Raw genomic sequence first — 10,445 nt, forward strand, 5'->3', positions numbered from 1 at the left:
ACCTCATGGAGCTCAACGTGAGGCAAAGTGGTCCATTTTATCAGTAGAGGATGTCAGAGGCATACGACTGCCAGAAGGGTTATGCTGATCAAAGTCGGAGACTCTTAGAGTTCTCCATTTGCGACCATGTATTTCTGCGAGTTTTACCCACGAAAGGGGTGAAGAGATTTGACCTCAGAGGTAAGCCAGCTCCGTGATACATTGGACCTTTCCAGATCTCGGAATAGATTGGAGCAGTAGCTTACTGGTTGGCACTATCGCCGTCATTGGCGGGCGTTCACGCCGTATTCCACGTATCTATGCTGAGGAGATACGTACCCGATCCGATACATGTGTTGATAGATAATCTCAGTTCCCTTCAGCTTGATGTCACCTATGAGGAGGTTCCGGTATGGATTTTAGACAGGAAAGAGCGTCAGCTGCGGAACAAGACTATTTAGCTGGTTAAGTCGGATGACAGTATCATTTGGACGAGGAAGTTACTCAGGAGCTCGAGGATACGATCCGAGCTCAATATCCCCATCTTTTCACTTGAGCTATGTGATTTAGATTACCGTTCAACATTCATACTTTCTATATCTGTTGTTAGTACTTGCTGATGGTAGATAACGAAATTTGGGGACCAAATTTTTATTAGTGGGGGAGAATGTAAAATACCAAAAATAGGTGAATATTAATAAGGGAATTTTCCGAAATTTTTAGAAATTTTTCGGGAATTTTTCGGAGCTCGTACGGACAAGTTAACGGGGATAAAAACGAGGTCCAGAAAAGTCTGTTCAGGCTACCCTATTTTAATGAGGAAAAGTTTTATTTTCTTTTCCTTTTTATTTTCTTATTCTTTTTCTTTTTCTTTTATTCCTCCCGCGCGCCCTAACCTTTCTCTTCGCTCGGCGATTTCTCCTCTTAGCCCTAGCATCTCCGCCGACGCCGCCCTTCTCTTCTCCTCCGTCCCTGCCCAAGCGCGGCGAGCGCGAGCCACTGCCGGTCGAGCCACCCTCTTGATCCTTTCCTCCTCTGGCGCTGCCCTCTTGTGCGACACCAAGCCACTGCAGCCTGCGCCCTAGCCGCCGGCGACGCACGGAGCAGCACCGCATTCCCCGGTGCCTAGCGCCGACAGCCGGCTGCCTTTCCTGTGCCGACCCTTCATCTCTTCCTGCGTCGCTATCTGAGTGCTGTCGCCAGTCACTTGAGTAGCGCCGGCCACCCCCGATCGCCGGCACCCGAGTACCACTGCTTGTGTTCTCCCGTATCCTGGCACTGAAGCCGACCACCCAGTGCCGAGGCCCTTTTCCTCTTTGAAGCTCTGTGCCGACGCCGACCCACCTTCACCGGCCACCAGGTTCTGCCGAGCCCTAGTCTTGATTTTTCTTCTTGATTCCTTTGATTCCAGCACTAAGGGTTTGTTCTACCAGGATTTTGTGCTGTGGAGTACCTGATTTCCCAGCGCTAATCCTCTCCGGCAGTAAATTGCCTTGGTTGTGATTGAAGGTGAGGTGCACAGATTTATCTAGAATTATGTTATCATTAGTGTGATGATTTCTTAAGCTCTATTTTGATATAGATAGTGAACCGCAGGTTATTTCTTGGGTTCCAACAACTACCTATGTTCCGGCAGCAACATTACCGGTTGAGGCTTCAGAATTAAGTAAGTGGAGGAGGTAATTTTGAATACGAACTAGATTTAATTCTAGCTGTGAAAAGGATAGGGTTATTGGGGCGATAAGAAATGATTAGGGTTAAGGAACTAACCCTAGTGGACCAATTGATTTTATTTAATTAAGGTTCGTTAATTGTGTTGGATGGATTAGTTGGATCCAATTTATAACTTCTTAAATTGGATTAGAATTTAATTTGGCTAATTTTGGAATGATAGAAATAGCTAAACTAGACATTATGTTTGCTATACAGGACCTTGACGCGTGACGAGTATCTCGACGTCGGATTTGGACTGATTGGACTTTTCCTATTGGAAGCGGGTACTTTTGACTTATGTCATTTGATATACATAGTAGTGAATTTAACAAGTTGCATTAATTATGTCCTTTATTTCTTTCGGTTAGTCACTACCCATTATCTGATACATGATTGATTGATTGCTTGATTTGCATCCCATGTATACTTTATTTGTTTATACATGCTTATAGGGGGTAGTGATATACCATGCTTCACCATGTTCAGGACCTAGGTTTTTATACCTTCTGTGTACCTTTGATTCGATATGATCTGTTGACCTAGGGTGCACTTTTCTATATATATGGATTAGGTCAGGATGTTTTTATGGTTATTGCTATGCACCATTTGCATGATTGCATGCTGTGCGATAGTCTGCTCCATTATTGTTGAGCACATCGCCGATTTCATCTACACCACCACCACTCATGGGTTAGTGGTCGATTCGGTGTGTTGCAGCAGGGACTCTGTTAGGCACCGTTGGTCCACTCATGGGTAGTGAGACCCAACGTGTTATCCGTAGGATTCCTCCCGTCGGCTGTGTCTGGGAGTTGAGAGTTCGGCTCCCCATTTATGATTTGGGGTAGGAGGATAGGTGTACTCAAGATCCGTCCACTCGGTCACTCGTGAGTAGTGACGACAGTGCGCGGTTGTCATGACCACCCACTCGACCTCACCATCGCGTGTGAGATGATCGTGCGTGAGGGTGACGGGGCATCATATCGTGATCGTTTATTGTTTATACTTGTGTTTCTTTGCGTTTATATCTGCGTATTGTTTGGATACATATGTTTGACATGCATATGATTTCCTTATCCCTCGGATTGTTTGACCTTATACTCGGGACCGGTTAGTCTGATATTCTCTGTTTACTTGGATCGTGTTTTTATCTTTCTTGTCGGAGATCTGCATGATTAGTCTTGGTGTTGTTTCCTACTTTGATATCAATTGTACTGAGTGTTGGACTCACCCACCTGTATTGTTGATATTTTCAGGATGTGGCCCCCCATCTGCATGTAGAGCCAGTTCTCTACTAGTTCGTTATTTGTTTTATTTTGGCCTTTTGCTATATCAGACTTTGATTTAGTATTATCTTTGGATTTTTCCTATGGATATTGTATGGAGTGATACCTTTTGATGGATTTTTGATATGATGTTGGATTTCATTCTACTACGTGCCTGCCTGGACGGCAGAAGAGGTGAGTTCGTTGGATTTGAGCTTTACGAGTGTAGTTTAGTAGGGTGGATTTCGAGTCAGAGTCCTATTGTTATTGATTTCTATTTTTAACTGCGTGGTTGTGACAGCCAGAGGCTGAATATCTTTATAAACTGCGTGGTGTTTGTTTTTATTTTTGTTATCATTCCAGCCGCTTGTGGCTGATGTATATGTGATATGTAGAAAGTTTCATATTGTCCGCCGTACAGGGGAGATGCTGCCGAAATTTCTTCGGACAGAGACTCCTCTGGGGCGTGACACAAAAATAGTACAAAGAATAAATACAGTGTGTGTTATTGAACTCCTAGCTCTAGGATACTATTTATTGCATTCTGAAAAAAGTTACCATTTGTTGACATGGCTTGGAGGCACCTCTAATGTCATCTAGGGCACCCTCAAGGGATAAAATTTTATCCATGTAGGCAACGGCTATGTAACGACTTTGCTTTGTTGGAGGTGATTCCATTGATCTAAGGCACCTTGGCTACTATTCATCTGAAACACCTCAAGTTTATTGGAGGTGCATTCAGCACTGTTCATTTGAGACATCTCTAGTCCAATCTAAGGCGCTTTGAGTATTATTCATCCGAGAATGGTTAACTCTCATCATTAACCATTCTTCGCTTCGCTCGCTTGGATGTTGCCTCGGTCGTCCAGAGTTGAGCTTACCTGAACCCAACTCTAACCTTCTCCTCAAGCAGACTTCCTCCTTAGCTTCTCATTTCTCAAATACTCTGCGCGTGTCTTTCTCGTCCACCAGTGTACTCTTCCACATCTTTTTGTCCCTCGAATACACCGAGCTTGTCAACTAATTTCCTGTGTCATCCTTCTCACTCGCTGCATCTTCTACTCGACTTTTTGTATTCCTAAGTCTCTACACACTCAGACACAAGATATCAAATACATAGACCTACTTTAACTCGGTTGATCATATCAAAATTAACCCAGGGTACGTACTGTTGGATCGGATGAGTGCGATAGAGGGGGGGTGAATATCGTGATAGGATCTTTCGTACGGCTAGAGAGGGGGGTGTGAATAGCCGCCCCAAATCGCTCTCGTTTCTTCCTACAATTAGGTTAGTCGCAGCGGAAAATACAAAGAAACGAAAGAGAAGAAAACCAAACCTTAACACGAGGATGTAACGAGGTTCGGAGATTAGGGCTCCTACTCCTCGGCGTGTCCGTAAGGTGGACGAGTCCGGTCAATCCGTCGGTGGATGAGTCCCCGGAGAACCGGCTAATACAATATACTCCTTGTGGGTGGAGAAACCTCGCCACAAACGTTTGCAACAGCAAACAAAGAGTACAAGAGCAGTAAGAAAAGCAATACAATATGAATACAATCGCACTCTACCAATTGCTTGCTTTCTTGTCGACTGGAGGTGAAGCAGCAACTTCACGCGACGCCTACAACAGCAGGAACCCAGCCGGAAGCTCACGCGAAGCTTTGGAGGAGCTCAACAAAGCTCAAGCACAGCAGCACTTAGAACAGCAAGAAGGAAGAAGGAGAGTTTTTCGCACAGAAGATGCCTCGATCCTTTATACCTGCGAAGAAGAAACAGCGAAGAAACTAACCGTTGTGTCGCAACGGCTAGAACACTGATCGGTCTACAGACCGATCGGAAGTGGGGTGAGTTTGTCACCGATCGGTCCCGGACCGATCGGTGTCGCGATCAGCCACGATCGGCGTGGACCGATCGGGAACCTCTGATCGGTCCGTGGCCGTCGGGCTTCCTCCTCACGCCATCGATCTATTCACGATCGGTGCGGGCCGTCGGGGTGGATCGGTCGTGAGCCGATCACGGTTTTCTTCGCGAGGTTCTGATCGGTCTCGGGCCGATCGATTCTGTCGATGAGCCGATGCGATTACGATCGGTCACCGGATCGATCGGGCAAACGCAGATATCCGGATCGGTCACGGGCCGATCCAACTCCTCGGTTTAGAGTGCCCTCTCTAACCTAGTTCGGAGAACGAGCTGAGCCCTCTCCGACTCCATATGCCAAGCTTCACTCACTTGGACTTCTCAACACGGATGTCCGATCACCCTTGATCCATCTGGATTTTCCCTCGCCGCTTCACTCACGGGACTTTCCACCGGCTTCACTCACCGATTTCACTGCCTAACATCCCGTTAGGACTTTCTCATTCACCTAGCTTCACTCACTAGGATTTTCACCGCTTCACTCACGGATTTCAATCTGCTTCACTCACGGGACTTTTAAACTGCTGGCTTCACTCACGGGACTTTCCCTTGCACGGCTTCACTCACCGGACTTCCCAACGCCTAACATCCAGTTAGGACTTTCCACCGCCTGGCTTCACTCACCAGGACTTTCCACCGCCTAACATCCAGTTAGGACTTTCCACTGCCTCGCTTCACTCACCAGGGACTTCTCGTGCCAAGTCTTCATACTTGGACTTTTCCGTGCCAAGTCTCCATACTTGGACTTTTCGATGCAAGTCTCCATACTTGGACTTTTCGCGTGCCAAGCTCCCTGGACTTTTCCGATGCCAAGTCTCCATACTTGGACTTTTCGAGTGCCAAGCTCCCTTTTTCCGTGCCAAGTCTCCATACTTGGACTTTTTCCCGAATCAGGTCAACCAGTCAACCTTGACCTACGGTTGCACCGATAATCTCCCAAACATCTATTCTTGTCCCATATCAAGAATAGAACTCTCTCACAGTGTCAAACATCAACATGCAACACAACTAGGTCAACCTTGACCTGGGGAAACAATCTTCCCAAGTCAAACATCAAAATACAACTCGAGTCAAGTCAACTCGAGTCGGGTCAACCAGTCAACCTTGACCTAAGGTTGCACCAACAATCTCCCCCTTGATGTTTGACAAAACCATAATCAAGTTAGGTTAACCCGATAACCTAACTTAGGTTTTCAACCATCTTCCAATGTCCAATGTTCTTTCCTTGAACATTCTCTAGACATTCTCCCCTTAGGTTAACCCGATAACCTAACTTGGGTTCTCTAATAATTCTCCCCTTTTGACACACATCAAAAGTATTCCAATGTTCTTCCTCGAACATTCCTTGACAATCTTCCCCTAGCTTAGGTTAAACCGATAACCTAACTTGGGTTTCTCCAATAATTCTCCCCCTTTTTGACACACATCAAAAACGAATAAGGAGGGTATCAAGGTCAAGAGTTTCTTCTAATGAAAGTCCCATACCTTTCATTGAAACTCTTATTTTCCCTTGATACTCAACAATCCACTTAGTGATAATCCCATATCACTAATCCTCGAAGGAGTAATAAAAGTCAACTCCCTTGACTAATAGTTAAAACTCCCCTAAAGGCCAACTCCCTTGACCATTGCACCAACAATGTCTTGGAGAGTTTCAAACCTTTAGAAATCTAAAACCAACTTTCACCGAAATTTCGGACATGCAATCGAATTTCAGCACATTGGCACGCTATCAGACCTCACTGGATCGGTCACCAGACCGATCCACAGCACTCTGGATCGGTCCAGTGACCGATCCAGCCCTCCCTGGATCGGTCCAGCGACCGATCCAGACACTGATCACAGGGATTTCTGATTTTTCCTCTCCCGAAATTCAGAAACCCCTAATAAATTCCAGAAAATTCGAAAAATTGTGAAATTTTGAGGATACATTCCTCATATCATACACTACCATGGAAAAATAATTTTCTATGAAAATAGTTTCCATTTTCAAATCTTGATACAAAGTTCAAAAACTTTGAAATAGTTCAAGTTTTAACTCAACTTTGTATCACAATGTTCAATGATGAATGCTATCACTAGGAAAGCTTCATCAAGGTTTTTCAAATCAATTTTAAAATGCTTTTAAAACCATTTGAATTTAGGACCATAATCTTAGGGCTAAATGTACATGACTTGTACATAAGCTTTCCCTATGATCCTCCATTTCTTGAATTAGGGTCATCTAGGTACAAGAATTATGCACCTTGATCCTAACTCATGATCCTAATATCTCACACACATCTAAAGTGTATCAAACCACATTCAAGTCAATTTGATGTGAGATATGGGTTAAGGTCAACTTAGGCTAAGTTCTCATGCATTTTCTAAACATCAATTTGATCTCAATATCAAAATGTGTTTTTCCTTAAATCAATTACATTGATTATAATGCAAGAGATGATGACATGGCATATAATGATATCATAAGTAAAAACATGTGCCAATGTCATGATGTCATGGCATAAAGTTTGAAAACTTAAATAAAGCATGACATATAAACTAGCCTAGCACTATCATGACATTTCAAATGATGATAAAACTAAACATGATGTCATGACATGTCATATGGCAAACAACCATGGTAAGTTAACACAAATAAAATACCTAGATTACCTATCTAAGTATCCTTAATCTCTTAGTTAACTTAAATTCTAATCCTAGATTGCCCATATATCCCTAAGAGAAAACCAAAATCCCAATTATGGTTTTCTCTAGGTTTTCATAAATTGTGCCAAATAAGATTAAAATATTCTCACTTTGGCACACTTTACTCTTCCAAGGAGTGAATGATAAAGATTATCCCTTTCATTTTCAAAGGTTCCCAAAACCTTGAAAATGCTCCTTGAGTGTCAATTTCCTCAAAGTTGGGTTAACTACCCTTCTTATTGGAGTTGACACTCTCTAACCCATCTATGGGGTAGAAAATGCTCCTAGGAACCCAATACCTACTTGAGCTCATTGGGTTCACTAAAAATTCACTAGGGATGACTTCCCTAGCAACCCTCTAATGACCCTCTTAGGCTTTAAAGCCTTGGTCATTTGGGTCTCATCAAGATCAACTCTAGGGGTGACTCCCCTTGTGACCTTGGTGGTGATCTTCCTAGCCCTAGGTTTTATTCCATAATCGAATGGAACATTGTGGTAAGTGGGCTTGACCACTTGGGACTTAGGTTTGTGACCCAAACCTTTCTTGTCCTTGGGCTTTGGTTTTTGACCCTTAAACCCTAGAGATGACTTCTCCAAGTTCTTAAGAGCCTTTTCCAAAGTATCAAGTCTTGACCTCAAGACTTGATTCTCCTTCTCTAATACCTCAATTTTTGATTTGTCATTTTTCTTTGAGGTATTCCTAGGCATGTGTCTAGTTGTTTTGGGGTTTCTACCTAGGTTCTCCTTAGCCTTAGATGAGTTAATTCTAGGGTTAGCATTTCTAGAATTGTTCTTATCTAGGCTAACATGTTTGGCACCTAAGCATGTGTATCGATTTCTAATGTTATCATGCTTATCATTATTGACTAGTGCAATAAAATTTCTAGCATGCATCTTACTAGTATTGCACGAATGAGACTTAAATGATACCTTAGGGTTTGCCTTAGCTCCCCTATAGAAGTGCTCGGTCTCTTGCCCTTGTGAGGTTGCCTCCCCTCGGACAATGGCTCCTATAGTGTCCCCTTTGCTTGCATTGGAAGCACACGATGTGCTCCTTGCCCTTGCGTTTCGGGACTCCGGCTTCCTTGACCTTTGGCGCCGGTGGAGTCTTTCTTACCCTCTTTGGACACTTACTCTTGTAGTGCCCAAATTCCCTACACTCAAAACACATTATATGCAATTTACTTGAACTTAAAGTGTTTGAGTTACCTAGGATTGAGGATGAATGGATGTTCTCTTCTTCATCCCTCCCGGAGGTAGAAGCTTCTTCTTCGTGCTCCGAACTTGAGCAAGAGGAACTCTCCTCCTCTTCTTCCTTGGATGTTGAGTAGCCCTCAACTCCCAATTTGCTCCCTCCATGATGTGAGCTACTTGGCTCACTAGGCTCCTCTTCATGGCTTGAAGTGGAGCTCTCCTCATGGTACTTGGCCAAGTTATCCCACAATTCCTTGGCATTGTTGTATTTACCTATCTTACACAAAATATTAGTAGGTAATGAAAATTCAATTGTTTTAGTTACCTCATTGTTGATCGTGGATTGGTGGACTTGTTCCTTCGTCCACTTGTTCTTCTCTAGAGGCTCTCCTTCTTTATCCATTGGAGGAGAAAACCCTTCTTGTACACAAAACCAGTTCAACATATTAGTCCTAAGAAAATACATCATCCTTACCTTCCAATATGTGAAGTTGTCGTTGTAGAAGGGTGGAATCGTGATGTCTTCTCCGAATTGATCCATCTCTAGCTTTGCTCCCACGGGTGTTGATCCGATGAAGAGCGGCCTCGCTCTGATACCACTTGTTAGGATCTTTCGTACGGCTAGAGAGGGGGGTGTGAATAGCCGCCCCAAATCGCTCTCGTTTCTTCCTACAATTAGGTTAGTCGCAGCGGAAAATACAAAGAAACGAAAGAGAAGAAAACCAAACCTTAACACGAGGATGTAACGAGGTTCGGAGATTAGGGCTCCTACTCCTCGGCGTGTCCGTAAGGTGGACGAGTCCGGTCAATCCGTCGGTGGATGAGTCCCCGGAGAACCGGCTAATACAATATACTCCTTGTGGGTGGAGAAACCTCGCCACAACGTTTGCAACAGCAAACAAAGAGTACAAGAGCAGTAAGAAAAGCAATACAATATGAATACAATCGCACTCTACCAATTGCTTGCTTTCTTGTCGACTGGAGGTGAAGCAGCAACTTCACGCGACGCCTACAACAGCAGGAACCCAGCCGGAAGCTCACGCGAAGCTTTGGAGGAGCTCAACAAAGCTCAAGCACAGCAGCACTTAGAACAGCAAGAAGGAAGAAGGAGAGTTTTTCGCACAGAAGATGCCTCGATCCTTTATACCTGCGAAGAAAACAGTGAAGAAACTAACCGTTGTGTCGCAGGCTAGAACACCGATCGGTCTGCACCGATCGGCCTAAGCGCATGAGGCTTTTTGTCACCGATCGGTCCCGGACCGATCGGTGTCGATCAGCCACTGATCGGTGCGTGGACCGATCAGAACCTCTGATCGGTCCATAGGCCGATCGGGCTCCTCACGCCGCGATCTATTCACGATCGGTGCGCGGCCGATCAGGCCGTAAATGGATCGGTCGCAGACCGATCCACGGTTTCTTCTCGCGAGGTTCCGATCGGTCTCCCGCATCGATCGATGAGCCATCGATCCGATTACGATCGGTCACCGGATCGATCGGGGCAAACGCGATATCCTGGATCGGTCACCGCCGATCCAACTCCTCTTTAGAGTGCCCTCTCTAACCTAGTTCGGAGAACGAGCTACCGAACCCTCTCCGACTCCATATGCCAAGCTTCACTCACTTGGACTTCTCAACACCGGATGTCCGATCACCCTTGATCCATCTGGATTTTCCCTTGCCCGCTTCACTCACCA

General features: G+C 44.8%; 1 long non-coding RNA gene across 1 annotated transcript; it reads left to right on the forward strand.

Moving 5' to 3' along the window:
- Positions 1-873: 873 nt before the first annotated feature.
- Positions 874-1,968, forward strand: LOC121981871. The gene is made up of 4 exons (XR_006111950.1): positions 874-1,339; positions 1,413-1,488; positions 1,576-1,645; positions 1,909-1,968. It is a non-coding gene; the product is annotated as an uncharacterized LOC121981871 (long non-coding RNA).
- Positions 1,969-10,445: the final 8,477 nt, after the last annotated feature.

This window comes from Zingiber officinale, chromosome 1B (genome assembly GCF_018446385.1).
Source record: "Zingiber officinale cultivar Zhangliang chromosome 1B, Zo_v1.1, whole genome shotgun sequence".
NCBI classification, from domain to species: domain Eukaryota; kingdom Viridiplantae; phylum Streptophyta; class Magnoliopsida; order Zingiberales; family Zingiberaceae; genus Zingiber; species Zingiber officinale.